Below are 16118 nucleotides of genomic sequence, written 5' to 3'. Positions count from 1 at the left end.
TTCCACTTCGGACAGAAACTCAGGGTTTTTCTAATGTCATGGAAGTGAAAGACTGAAGGAACTTGAAGGTGCTTTTCATGACAATGTGCTGACCAGCGAGTGACCTTCTTTTCCTTTTAAAGTCTGTGAGTCATGGGTTTGCATAAAGGGGAACCAAAGTACTGCTGTGGGGAAGACTGAGATCTGTTCCGGATGCAAGGCAGTGACATGAAAGCTGATCGAGTTGAAACCACCACAGTGGTACAATTCTTAAGTTCTTAGACATAAAGAGGATGTTGCATTGGCTGAGAGGGTAGCTGGAACATCTCTCAAAGGTGGTCGTTATTAACTTTCCAGTGGTGTTGGAGTCAATGACAACTGACATGACAGACATTTTAAAAATTCTTTAGCAGTACAAATGTCCAAAGCTCTGGTTAGATAAGAGTTTGGAGTGACTCACCATGTGGAAGTCACCAGGTGATGGTTGTTTTCACAGGATCTCACTGTGGTGCCTTGGTCTGCAGCATAAGAGGGAAATGTACAATAGTAGCACCATTTATCCTTCTGATGCCACAGCATTCCACAGAAGTTAGCTTGGCTTGCATGAGTTGCATGGGTTCTGTGGGGTTGTATTTTGTGAACCGGGATCAACTTGGCTCTGATTCCTGCTTGATTCTGCTGCATGAGGGCAGTTTGGTCATCTCAGGAGCTGGTTAATTTCAGCTAAACTTGTTAAGCTCTGTGCCCTCAGGAGACTGGTCTCTCTCAAATTGGTGAATTTGGCCTGCTTGGGTTAGGGTTACAGCGAACACAAGAACAATGGAGCAGGAAGTGCCTACAGATTGCAGGATCACTGGCATACTACTCTGGACATGTAACAAAGTCAGACATGGTTAGTGTTGTTGCCTTCTGTGCTACTGATGGAGTAAATGCCCTGGTCAAGCAATGAGCAATCAGTCTTGAAAACCATGAAAACCAAAAAGATCTCTTATTAAGACAAACACGATACCAAGAGTCGGTAGACAACAGATGCCATTTTCTGTGTTGACATGACAAAAAGGCCCAAACGTGTTTTAGTCTAGAATATGGCCCATGCACAAAGTGAAGACATGGTGTGGAAGAACACGTGTCCTGCACAGAGCCCTGAACTCAACCCCACTGAACACTTACTGTACCCCAGGTCTCCTCTGAATGTAGAAAATGTGGATTATCTATGCAATATTAAAAATCTAGTTCTTATTTGGTTTAAATATGGTTAGGTTTAGTGGATGTATAGTCTGTACGTTAACCCACTACAGTGCAGACCTTCAGATTGGGCTTAAGCAGCATTTCACTGATACTGAACAAGAATAGGAATTAAATAAAAAATGTTTTAAATACAAAACAAACGTCATGGGTGAAGTTAAACCATCAAAGGGCTGCGGCTTAACCATGTGCTAGACAGATTTTACTGTTCAAACTGAGCAATGGTGAAAGGGAAAGAGAAGAGTAGACACAGTTTCCTGTTACAGTGCCATGTTTGTCATCTTTTTTATTTATTTATTTTTTTCAAAATTAGAAAAAAGTGAGGGACTGAGATAAGCTGTGTTTGTTCTGGAGGTGTTTCTCATCCTGACAGACTGAGGTCTTCGGCTCAGAAAGTTCAGCTATTAGTTGTGATTTAACTTCAGGTGTGGAATCTTCTATAGCTACAACTAATATTGTATTTGTGTCTAAACTATGGCTGTAACAGGACCTTAGCGGTCTCTTTTAGACATCTTACCCTAATCTTTAACAGATGAGCTGGCACAAATCTAGCTCCCACTTTGATCATTTTATCGCTCCTATGATGATGACTTGTCTTGCAAACATGGCTGCAGTTGTTGTGTGGGATGAATGTGGAGGATTTTTTTGGAAAACATGTGATTGTTGCTTCTCTTAAAGAGAACGCCAAATCAGAGCAACAATATGCAAAAGGCATTTGATGTCAATGTAGCCAAAGATAACTATAAATACAGCTGCAATCTGTTTTTGTGATTTTGGAAAAGACAATTAAGTTCACACTGAAAATATGCACAAGTATATTGTTGGACAGCTTTGCTTTCCGTCGAGAGGAAATGGGAATTCAGGAGAGCAAGAAGAAAAATCGTTGATCTTTTATAATATCAAATGAACTTAAATAAACTTACAGTTTTTATCATTCTAACTATCTGCATTTATGGGAGCACTGTTATTGTTATTTACGTACAGTACTTGCCAACTACAGAATATGGAAGAGTTAGGAAAACTCACTGAGAACTTCATTTCTTTATCTACCTTTTTTATAGTCGGGCTGAGTAACGAACACACATTCAGCTGAAGTTAAAAACATTCGACTGACTGTTTATAGTGAGACAATGAGATAAAACATCTTTAAAAATGAAGCTGTAGTTTTATAGCTGAGTGTCCAAGGGAACAAGATGCTAAACTAGTTTCAATGGAAACCGCACAGGTCGTCCAATCAGAAGAAACGTCCACAGTTGCATTCATAACCTTTCGTTTTACTTTCTTTTGGAGGCCATGTATCATAGCCATCACGTGAGCTCCTAATACATCCTGAAAGCACACCTTTCCAAAAAAAGGAGCAGACGGCAAACATACAAAGTGCAAAAACTTAAGAAACACTCAAATTGTTAATACTGCTTCCTTTAAAGGAAGAAAATCTCTTGAGATGTTGATGATACCATGTTGTTATTCCTTAGACATTCTGGTTGCGAATGAAATCTTATGCTGATATTGTACTTTTTTGACCATAGTAATTGGTCAAAGTGCCGATAAAATATTTTATTGATGGGACAGATTCTGAAATTCACCAAAAAGTGCATGGGTGCACAGTGCACGGTGGCTTAGTGGTTAGCATGTTCGAATGAATAAATCATGATTCAGTTAAGGGTCTTACTCAAGGACTGGTTCTAGCTTATAGAAATCTACAGAACTCACATAACCACTCTGTACAAATGTGGTGATCAGAAAAACATCTCAGAATACACAAAACATCAAACCTTGAGCTGGATGGGCTACAACAGCAGAAGACCAGGTTCTATTTCTACTTCAGAGACTCACCTGAATACATGTAGCTGGAAACATGTAGCCTGGTCTGGTGAATCTCAATTTCATCACATAGAGGCACATAGATGGTGAGGTCAGAATCTGGTGCCAGCACCATCAATCAAAGATTTGCACATTATTAGCCTTCATGTCATAAAGTGATATTAGACACAAGTCTCATAAAGAAAAGAATGAAGCCTCATCTAAAAGCTCAGAGAGTTTCATTAAGATTGTTTTTTTTTTATCATGTCTAGATTCTAGATACCTTCAGAAAGCTAATAAATTAATATATTCGGTATTTTCTGTATTACTCTGGATTTCATTTATTTATGCTCAGACTTGAGTGTTATACACAAGCTGGTTGCTCCGATGAGATAAGTTTGTTTTTTAACACTGGGGTGTTTTTGACAAAGCAGTCATTATATTTTGTCACTGTTATCAATTAAGAGAATATGAAGTCTGTCTTGGCAGAAGTGTTTAATGGACAAAACAATAAATGTGCCTGAAATCACTAGTCGTTGTAGAGCTGCTGATTCTGAGCTTTTCTGCCTTGAGCAGTAATTTTCACAGAACATCATAACATCAATGCCCTGTTTCAATTACTGTGACTCACGGAAATACTTCATTTGACGAGCAGGTCCCCAGAGACATTGTTAGGTATTTGCCAAACATACAAAAGTTTCTGAAGCAGCTTGGATTTTGTTGTTCTACAGAAAAGCAGTGTTGATACCTTCAAATTCAGCTTGGTAGGCAGCTTGCTATCCCCAGTTACACTAAATGACCCTTATGCATAAAAAACGTGTCATTTGGTGTTGTTTCTAACATTTTAAACGGAAAGATTTTCTTTCCTTAATTTTAATGTATAACGATATCTACATATTCTTAATTTGTGTATTCATTCAGTTTTGCTCTGCTCCATACAGATGTGTAGCTGAGACGCTATAAAAAGTGCTAGCTTGTCCATTCCATTCCTTGTTTTAAAGTTTTAAAGACACTGAGAATGAAAAGTGGGAAAATACATCTCATGTGTTTTCACTCCAGATCTCAGCTGGACCCCCTCTAATATTGTCTTGCGTAAGAGCTTGGAGGAGTCTGGCACTCACTAAATGTCATCATTGGGCCTGAGGAAGCTACGTGATATATTGTGCAGAACTAAGCTAGAGAATATGGATATATAAACACATACGCGCTGGCTTTTGTAGCACTCCCCTATAGAGTGTTTATTATGCTGTGTAAATGACATCACCTTATATGGTATAGCACAAAGAGCTCTGCTGATACAAATATGGCATGAAGATGTAAACGGAGACGTTTTACTGGCTCTGTTTGGTGAAACATACTGTGGTAATGACAATGTTTTAGTAGGCTTTAAACAAGATAGAGAAATGGAGGCCAAAATGTATATAGGGATCGAGAGTGCTTATAACTAGGGTATTTGTGGACAAATCAGAAGTCAGTACATAACATATACAACCAAAATATCAACCCAAAACATCCCGTTGTCACACACAGACACAAACGTTTAGGCATTCGCTCAGTTCGTCCTCCTCCTCCATTCTCTCAAACAATTCTAATTACAAAGCACACCAATTGAATGAACTTTCATGTGTGTTTAACCCTCCCTTTTCCTTTCCTTAAACCTTCAAACACACTGTGTGTGGTAAAATACATGTAACGTGCAGAACAGACTGATTGTTTACATGCAATTTTGGGTCATCAAGCACGGCCCTGAGCAACAGACTACATCTCCACAGCTGTGAAGCTGTGGTTGTCAAGACCGTTGTGATGTGTGGTAAGATAATGCTTGTGGTTAGGCTCTCGGTTCACTGTAACGCTGCTATTTCACTGTGCCTTTGAGGGCTAGTTGACACTAAGTCTTTTTCATAAAGCTTTTTAATACTATCCATCAGTGCAGCAGCAAGAAGACTTGTACCTTGGTACAAAAACCATTGGGCTCGTGTTCAACCCTCAGGCATCCGTTCATCATGATCATTCGTCTTCTCCCTTTTACCAAACAGAAGGTTTTTGCAAAACATGGAATATCTCATGAACATATAGCTGTGTGTCCTGATGCCTGCTAAAGTGGTGATCATACCTTTAACTGTCCATGTTCCTTAAGAGTTAATGGAAAGGAAAAAGTATTCAAGCTCAGACTGTAGATGGATGACCGCCAGGATTGGTATTGTAGGCTGCAGTTTTTTTCCTTTGTCTTGGCAAAGGGAGTGAATTTTCTTAAAAAGGAGAGCGTGTAAAAAGAGAGAGAGAGAGAGAGAGAGAGAGAGAGAGAGAGAGAGAGAGAGAGAGAGAGAGAGAGCAGAAGATGGTGGGACTGTGTATTCTCTGTCCCTGAATCAGCCCTGGATGACTCATAATCAAGGTATGACTGCTCTTTCCCCGTGCTTTCTACTGACTAAAATTCCACCCAGAAGGATGACAAACCTTATATTTCCACACATATATACATACAAAATATTTGCTGAATATTGCTCAACTTTCCAATGAAATATTTATAAACTAAAAACAGCGTGCAGAGTTACTAAAACCATCTCCATACCGAACGCTAATTTATCTTTCAATCACAAACTACTTGATATCATATACAGTGGCTTGCAAAAGTATTTGCTGCCTCAGGAATTGATCAAAGTATAAACTCATGTTCTTAAAAAATGAAAACTGGTTTTCAAAGAGTTTATTTCATAATTCAATTAAATTAAAGCACAATTACAGTACAGTCCTTCTAACAACTGGAATCATCTTCAACGCAGCTTCAGAAGCATAGAAACAGAATTAAAATTGTAAATTTTAAAACTATGTATCTCAAGCCCGAGGTAATGGTGGTGAGAAAAAACTACCTGACATGATATGAGGAAGAAACCTTGAGAGGAACCGGATTTAGAAGTAAACCTCATCCTTATTTGGGTGACACTTGACAGGAAATAATGTCAATGTAAATAATGTCCTTTCTACAACAGTTTTTAGTTGAGTGGAATCTCCTGAGGAACTAATAAGTCAGTGTCATTTCTGAGTTCATTACAGACACAACACTAATTCCCCAATCATGATGTAATAGTCTCTAAGTGGTTCTATACTCAGCAATCCTATAGGTCATGGGCTGACCATGCAGAGAGCACCACCGGTTGATGAGGCTCCAACCAGGGGTCAGGTGTTACAGAGTTCAGTGACAGAGAGTACATTTACATTTACAGCATTTAGCAGACCATGCCTCTTATCCAGAGTGACTTACATTTTTTTTCCAGTTTATACATCTGAGCAATTGAGGGTTAAGGGCCTTGCTCAGGGGCCCAGCAGTGGCAGCTTGATGGATTCGAACCAATGACCTTCCGAAAAGTAGTCGAACACCTTAACCACTGAGCTACCACATCCCACAGAGTAGACAGAAGGTGCAACAGACAATCATTTTAAGAGCTCTGTATAATTATGCATCCTTGCACCACCCAAAAACTATCATTGCACTTCTGTATGTCCATCCATATTTATTCTGTTTATTCTGTGTATATAGATGTACATATTCAAAATGACATTCCTTTTGTACAGCTATATCTTTCATAACACTTCATACTGTATCATACGTATATAAAACGCAAACTATATAAATCCTTATTCAGTTATATGTACAGTACATATTACTACACCTTCTGTATAACCTCATACCCTTATTTAATACCTCCACTTGTAAATAAGCCATCTATGCACTTCTGGTTAGATGCTAACTGCATTTCATTGGCTCTGTACATGTACCTTGCACAATGACAATAAAGTTGAATCTAAAGTCTAATTAAGGATTGTACTGTACAGAAGGGGACTGGAAACAGACCGAGGTTAACCTGACATGGACCATGCCTCAATTAACATCAAGACTTTGGTGAAATGTGGTGATGGTAGCATCATACTCTGGGGACTTTTCATCTTCAAAACTTGGGCATCATGTTAACCCAAAGAGAGACTGTATGACACAAAATACAGGGCATATTACAAGAGAATCTGCTTCACTAAACAATAAAGCTTGGGAGAAACTTCAACTTTCAGCAGGAAGATGGTCCAACATATGAGGCCTAGGGGTTAAAACAAAAAGTTGAATGTTTGACACTGAATCCTACTGAGAATCTGTCCAACCAAACAGTCTAACACCATTGAGCAAATCTCCCAGGTATACGGGGTTAAACTCCTTAAACTCAGTGTGCAGAGCTGGTGGTAACATGACACCCTGACACGCATGAAGCTTCTACCAGGTAGTAATGTGTATTAAATATAAATACAATCTGTGTACATGTCATTTGTAATCTAGACGATTTTTAATGTGATCGAATACTTTTGCAAAGCATTGTAAATAGAAAAAAATCTAGCATTTACTTTATTTTCTGTGAATCATGTATCAAGAAATGAGTATTTTTATCAGCACTGTGTCAGATGTAATGTTTAGATGATTTATTGAATAGAGTTACAGAGTACATTGTTCTGATCCGGAGGAGGCTGCAGGTTCGGCGAGGACGCTCAGCTCGTGCAACTCTGAGAAATCTTTCCTCATGACCAGAAGTATTTTGATTGATTTTGGTTGAAAATATTTGCAGGGAGTGAAGTGAACTTTCTTGACTTTTCAGTGGGTTCGGATTTCTTCTCTTCAATAAGTCGCACATAAGTCACACATTTCTTGGTAACCAGATATTATTGTTCGTCAGAGTAAAGCAATATGTTCCAATAACATATATTAATTCACTTGTGATTAACACCAGTAGTTTATGTTTCTTAATGCTACTATTGACTCATTAATATTATATTATTATTAATGTATTATTGTTGTTTGTTTGTTTGTTTGTTTCTTTTTTCTTTCAACACTGTGAACCCATTCATTCCCCAAATTATTCTATTATAAATATATATTACATATATTGTAATTCCGTATGATATATTTTCCAAAGCAGACGTCCTGTGGTCCTTTCTATCCTCTGACTGAGGAAGTAAACTAACTGTGTTTCAAAACAACAGTAAAAAATATAAAATTGACAACAATAAAACGGTCTAATAACATTTTCTATGATTTACTTTTGGCTTTTTGGCATTACAGAAAGATCAGAAAAGTTGGCTGTCAGAACCTTTTATAAATCTGGATGACCTTTCAAACAGTTTGTTATTATAACGTCTGTACGATTTTCTAATAATACCGATGACAAACGATCGCATCATGCACGACAAACAGACAAGTATATTTTAATAAGAATTAATTGAGCCCAGCAGAGATATATTTTACTGCCCAGTGTACAGTGTTCTCACTTTAACAGTCTATATGGGTCAAGGGCTTTACAAATAGAAGCATTTATATTGTTTGTACATTTACACCATTTGGAAGACAACTGAGTAGTGGATGGATCTAGTGTCTTGCTCAAAAGCCCAGCAGTAGCAGTGCTGGGATTTGAACTCACAACTATCCAAGCAGCAGTTCAGCAGTTAAACCAATGAGCTACTGCTTCCCATTCCGTAACCCTAACGCTAACCAAGTAGTAAGAAAATTGTGGAAACGGCATTATTTGGATCTTACTGTAGTAAAACATATGAACAGTGGATCATATAATGTAAAGAAACTCCATGAGCAGGATTACTAAGTTCTGTGTACCACTGTCAGCTCATTACCCTTGAAAAAGAAGAAACATGTGTCCATCTATTCCTATGGGCTTTTAATCCTAAAAACCTGGCAACTATCTTACAAGCTTCCGCAACAGCTGTTCTTTAAAAATGCACATTTACTCTAAGTATAAACCTTGTGCTCGCTCAATTTTTTTCATTCTTTTTTTTTTTCATTCTTTAATCCTGTCTTATCCTAACGCACACAGCTAGTCTGAAGCTCTTCTTAAAAAGAAAAGAAAACAAAAAAAAATCTATCAAAATTGAGCTGAACTAAACCAAACCAGCCACGAATACTAATTCTGCTAAGGTTAAGATCTGTGTTTACACCCCTACAAAGACGGAAGGTGCTGACGTAGCTAGCTAGTACCACTCACTCCCAGTGTGTCATCATTATGCATGTGTAAAACTGCAGAAAAAAAACAAGTCTGGCAGTCGTATCCAGAATTCGCAGTGAAAATCTGCATGTGAGTGTGTTATACGGAGCGTACAGTATAATATAATATAAAAGACATCCGACTTGTATGGTTACATAATCAATAATTTCCCATTTTCCCATTTACTGCTGGATAATTTGGGACAGCTCGATCCCTGAGGTCTACTAAACAGTAGGTTTATTCAAAAAAAGAGTCTTGTTGTCAATGGGAAAAAATATGTTTAGAAGAGTATTAATGGGTGACTACGTAGTTCCACTGAGTCACCTCTTGATGCAAACAAGCTGTGGTTTTATGCTTGTTTAGTCGGTCGGTCGGTCGGTTGGGCGTCACTTGTTGTACCAGCCAGAGGAAATACAGGAGTTTCCTGAGTGTGACTTTGCTGACTGACTGAAATTATGCATCGAATGACATGACACAAAATCTGAAATCTTTTTTACTGGGTTTCTTGATTTTGTTCAAAAGTAAGTTACTCATTCAAAGTACTGTAAGTTTGAGCATTTTTGCAGTCTTTATGTGAACCAGAATGAGAAGAATCATCTCACACAGAAATGTCCAGCCATGTGAATGTCTTTATCTTGCTCCTATTTGCTGGAGGAGGGCCAAATTTCAGTGGTTAGTGCATGACTCACATTTTCCAAAGTGCTCTTTACCACATTTAACCTGTTTTTTTCTGTTGTGAAACCCTGACCATCAGACCACCAGCTCTCCAAAATGTTATAACTGACTGAAGCACATTTTAAACACTTTGTGAGGTTGGAGTATATAAAAGTTAATCCTTTCTCTTTACACCTCACTCCTCCACATTACTCAGTCTCACTTCACTACAACAATGTATTATTCTTTTTGTTGTAGAAACTCTTTTGCAGCTTTATAGTTCCTCTGTCTCTGTTGTCCAGTTTCTGCAGCTCAGCTCTTTTTTCTAGGTTACTTTCATCCGACAACCTTAAAGCCCTTCTGGAGACGATCTCTTGCAGATGTTGGATTTTGTTGCTTGGAGACCTGACAGCTGGGAGTTGTTAGCTTAGTGTGTTCTGCCAAATCTACGCCCCGTTACTAAACCACTCCCGCATCAAGGAGGCCCAATTTCCACAGAAGAGCCATAGTCTACCCTCTATGGTATTGTGTGGGGAACATCATTCTTGCTCGGCCCATGTAGAGGAAAGCACATCACTATCACGTCCTGGTTTATTTTCAACAAAATAGATAAATTATGAGACAGAATGAAGACAGCGGTACTTTATGTTAGCATCCCGATACAATTAAGATGCATTTCAGGTTCAGTCTCCTTTAGCCTTTAATATAGCCTTTGGTCCTTACTGGACATGTAACTTATAGAACATTAAATACTGACTTTTTGCTGTGAAGCAAAGTCATAGTGAATATATTGGTCTATAGTGAATTGGTTGGTCAGATGAAGATGTAAGTAAAAAGAAGTTTCACAGAAAACAGTAGGATGTAACCGGTATATCGATTAAAAACAATCATACAAGAAAACCAGATATTTCATAAGTAAAGATTTTATTTGAAATGATGCATAAGCAAAATCTGCCTTATAGTAATAAGCATGCAATTATTCACTGTAATGTCAAAAGTATGTGGACACGACAACATCACACCAAGGTACTTGCTATACATCCCATTCCAAACCCAATTAAGTATGCAGTATGGAGTCAGACCCCTTTAGTTCTATATAAGAAGAAACCTTTATTCTGTCACATATACAGTACATTGTGAAACCGCTTGAGCCTCCACTGCTTAAGTAAAATGTAATGCTACAGAACACAAGAAGCCTAGACAATTTTGTCCTTTAACTTTGTAGGAAAAGTGAGGTAAATAAGCACATCTGGGTTTTCCATGTACACTTTTTCTATATTCAGCATTGTAGGACTAATAAACCCATGAACTGGCAGGTATACAGTACGTGCACAAGACACCAGGGCCCGTATTCATAAAGACTGTAAGAATGATCTCAGAGAGCTCCTAATTTAAAAAATAATTTAGAAAAATTTCTAACTAAAGTGAGATTAACTTTTAAAATACTGTCTATTATTAGCCTTCACTATTAGCCTTCGCTTTGTCTCGGTGTTAAGATATTATATATTATATATTTTTGATACTATATAATGTTTCAGTTACGTTCATGACCGATATTAGAGATTTCCAATGTAAATGTAAACATCTCACACACAACACAGAAATGTCATAGAGACAAATTATATCATTTCTATATATATCATCTATAAATGACAAATATATATACTGTATATATGTGTGTGTGTGTGTGTGTGTGTGTGTGTGTGTGTGTGTGTGTGTGTGTGTGTGTGTGTGTGTGTGTGTGCTGTGTCAGTGATGTCATCTCTAATATGATTGATCACAACAATAATCCCTACACGATCTAATCCGTATCATTTTATTAACGCACAAACATTATTAAATATTGTATACAACACATTTCTTCTCTCTCTTCACCTTTCAGTTATTTTCTCCTCTAATAAAGAAACTCTTAATCCCCTTAAATGTGCTCCTCACTACTCCTAAGACTCCTCACTACTTTTTGACCTTATGAGATTTCTTAAGGGTTAAGATAATTTATGAATAACTTATCTTTACTAGGATCTTCTCATTAATTTTAAGGGGGAAACCTAAGAATTTTCATCACTAGGAGAAACTCTGCACTAAGGACTTTCGTGAATATGGAAACTTAGTATAATTTATTTAATAAACAGTTATGACATAGATAGAACGGATTAGCTTATCTTGGCTGGCCACACATGCTGTATCCTCATGTCTGTAAGGCAGATGATTTGTGGTAATGAAGGGGATTAGGAATGCTATAAACCCCTTTAGATCTTTTTTTAGTTTAGTTGTCATACTCTTCATCTTATTAAGAATAGTAGGACACTAATAGAATTAACTAAAGAATGAACAGAATGGGCTAACTTAGACACCGTGGAGACAATGGATGAGAGGAGGATGACGGCAAAGGTGTCCGGGATCAGACGTTGTGAGGATAAATTTTCTCATTTCTGGATAACCATCTCATCTATTCCATTTTATTTTTTAAGATTTTCTATATTTATATGACTTGTTTGATATTTGTGTTATTTTATTCATATGTGTATTTGCCTTTTTGTGTATCATCATGTCTGTTAGAGCTATAACAGCTTGCCAGCTAGTATACTTCATTTGTTAGAACAGCATCCTGACATGGCTTTTTGGCTTTCAACAGAGCTTTAACATTTTCAAGCTGTAGAAAGTCCTGAAATCAAATTAGCTCCTGTTTAGTTTCCTAATAGTTTTCCATACAGTAGTCCAACCTTACCTCAGACATACTGGGCGTTCGACCCTGTACTTGTGCTGTGGGTTTTCTCTGCATGAGAAAGATCACTATGAAGCCTTCGCAGTACATCATGAGAGACCCGAGAGCCCTGATGCAGACTGATGGATGTTCTCACAGGAGCATCTTCCTCTTTTTTGGAGAAAGTGGCAAATCTGCCATCCAAAAGGAAAAGAATCCCAATGTTATACTTACTGTAATTTGAAGATTAACAGTTGAACCCACAACCCCATGGTATATCCCCATAAACATGCATTTAAAGGCATATCCTTAAACAATGCTACTGCAAAAACTTTAACCCTTGCATTTTGTCTCTCCAGATGATCTGTAGACGGTTCCGCTTTTTAAAAGGAACCGAGGTAGAGATGTATGTGGCAACCCTTTAGGTACTATGGTGTTCTTGTGAATTTCAAGAACAGTCGTGACAACGGCATATCAGACAAATGTTATATTACCAGATCAAGCAAATCTGTCAGAACCCAGAACTTCAGCTGTCCTGAAATCCTTCCTTACATTTTTATGGTTGTAATGTTCCTGTGTTCCTTGACAACAGCAGTGATTTTAGTGGGTTTGTTTTTAATCCAATGGATGTTATCAGATTGCTCTAAAGGCATAATGTTGTTTTTTTTTTTGCATGGTCCCATTTCTATGCAAAAAAGTCGATCCTGATTTGTTGGAGGTGGCGCCATTGAAAGAATCTTCACACAGGGCAGCAATCAGATGTACCTCTCGAACCCAGGAGTACCTTCTACGTTGATTGAGAGCCACTCACAGTAGTCTCATGCCTCTTTTCCACCAGAAAGAACCGGGTGCTGGTTCAGAGCTAGCACTGGTGCTGGTTCAAAGTTGGTTCCACTGGCGAACCTTCTAAGAACCGGTTTGCCTTTCCACCGGCTAGAGAGCATCACAGAGCCGAGTGTGACGTCACTGTATACGTGTCACGTTACACAACAACGTTAGCGCAGCAGCGGCAAACACAAACACAACAACAATGGCGGATGTTGCTTTACTGTTAATGCTCATGGCTTTGCGAACCTACATTGGCATCCAAACGCGGCGAATAAAACGTGTACGTGCATCTCCGTGTAATCTGTATAAACGGAGGTTGTAATCGATAAAGTATTTAACGTTATTTTATCGTTGACACAGAAAAAACGTTAGCCTTAGCATGTAGCTACCTACTATCATGTGTGCTGATAATGTATCATATCGCGGTAAAGTAAAAATGTATTAAACATTAGTATACTTATGGTACATTATCAAATCCGCTAACAGTAGCCCCGCCCACAGCTCCTGCCCCAAGCGGTTCTTAAGTCTAGACCAGCAACGTTCTGGTGCTACTTAAGAACCACTTTTCCTGGTTCGGAGCCGGTGCTTTGGCGGTCGAAACAGAAAGAACTGGTTCTAAATTAGGCTCTGAACCTGCACTCAAACTGCCTTGGTGGGAAAGGGGCATCAGTGAGACATTTTCTCCCTTGTCCCTAGTAAGGGTAGAAGATTAAGTCTGAATCTGTTAAGCTGAGAGCTGTCCCAATTCATCTGAAACATAAAGAAAGAGCTGCAACAAAACAGCTACAGAAGCAAAGCTGTGGTATGGGAGAATGTTGGAAAGACTTTTAATAAGTGACCTTAAAGATGTTTTTGCAAACTGGAAAACACTAGATAGTGTGAGGCACTGGTGACCTCTGCTAGGGTAAGAACTTCTACTTGTACTATGTTGTTCAGCAACAGAAGGATCACCATCAGGAACTTAAGTGAACCCAGTGGATGTTGTCTTTCTCTAACACTAAAATTCTGCCAGACATCTTTGGTACTTGGGAGTCTATTTTAGTGGTTAAAGTCATTTTGGCAGTTAGAAAACTTTGTAGTAGCCAGGATGAAGGATAGAATAGATTCAAATCTGTTTTCAGTGGATGGTTTACCCTAATTTTATTAAAGAAAGGGGACCAGAGAGTTTCAGTTGTAGGAGAATCACACTCTATGAGGAAGAGTGAGAGCAGCCATCCAACAGGGTGCAAAAGAAACAATGTATGATCCAGTAAGTAGTGATTAATCTGTGATCCACTCAGCTGGGTGAAGATGTACATGATGTGCAGTGAACATCAATTGTGAACATTGACAAAACTGTATTGTAAGAATTGGCTTTTATTCATTCATACATTTTCTACCGCTTATCCGAACTTCTCGGGTCACAGGGAGCCTGTGCCTATCTCAGGCGTCATCGGGCATCGAGGCAGGATGCACCCTGGACGGAGTGCCAACCCATCACAGGGCACACACACACACTCACACACACACACTCACACACTACGGACAATTTTCCAGAGATGCCAATCAACCTACCATGCATGTCTTTGGACCGGGGGAGGAAACCGGAGTACCCGGAGGAAACCCCCGAGACACGGGGAGAACATGCAAACTCCACACACACTAGGCGGAGGTGGGAATCGAACCCCCGACCCTGGAGGTGTGAGGCGAACGTGCTAGCCACTAAGACACCGTGTCCCTGAATTGGGGACACGGTTTATATCATTTAAAAACATGATTTTAAATGTTACGTAAAAACTTGACATGTAGGAATGTTATTAAAATGTCTTTGCCAATGGTAAATTCAAGAAAGATTAACTGGACACTTTAATAGAAACACATGCCATGTCAGAAGTGATAGAAAATGTGATCTGATGGTCTTTGACTGTGGCAGGATTGTTAAGGGAAGATGATTGTTCAAATCCAAATTCAATTTATTTGTATAGCGCTTTTAACAACTCACATTGTCCCGAAGCAGCTTTACAAAAGTAAGGAAAAAAAAAAGAGAAATGAATATATCTAATAGAAAAAGAAGGAAAAAATAAGAATAAAAATAAATAAATTAATGCATACTTTTAAAGTTTAAAATTTAATTAAAAAAGATTACCTTAAAATCCCTAACTTATCCCTATCCATAATGCGCAACCCGGAGGTGACGGCGACGAGGAAAAAACTCCCTGAGAGGACATGAGGAAGAAACCTTGAGAGGAACCAGGGTTCAGAAGTTAAACTCATCCTCATCTGGGTGACACTCTACAGTAAATAGTGTAAATGTAAATAATGTCCTTTCTACAACAGTTTATAACAGTGCAGCCGAGAGCTCCTGAGGAACTAATGGGTCATTGTAAACTCTGAGTTCACCACAAACCCAACACTAATTTCTTCCTGTCAAAGTCTTCAAATGATTCACCATGAGTCACTCGCTGACCATGCAGATCAATCCCTGGCAGGGTGACCACCAGGCAACAAGACTCCAACCAGGGTAGAACATCAGGATTGACAAAGTAGCTCCGTAAGAGGAAAGGATCAGGCTAGGAACTCGGAACACTCGTAGCTCCGTAAGAAGAAAATGAATGAAGAAACATCATAGGTGAATGGTTGGACTGCTTGAAACTGACACGAAGGCTGGAGTAACTCAAAAAACCATACATTGAATATTTGTAAAAAGGGCATGTGCATTGATCTTTTCTTTACAAACTCTTGTTTGCATGCGATTTTACCTAAAAAACCATAAAAGTCACCAAGTGCATTTAACTAAACAAATAGGTAAAAGTCTTCCGCTGAATCATTACTGCAGTTATTTGTTTGTTCAGCTGGCAAGAAGTTACTGTATATAACCCTAACTGATGACTTGA

This window comes from Tachysurus fulvidraco, chromosome 2 (assembly GCF_022655615.1).
Source record: "Tachysurus fulvidraco isolate hzauxx_2018 chromosome 2, HZAU_PFXX_2.0, whole genome shotgun sequence".
NCBI lineage: Eukaryota > Metazoa > Chordata > Actinopteri > Siluriformes > Bagridae > Tachysurus > Tachysurus fulvidraco.
Note: the sequence above shows the minus strand (reverse complement) of the source record.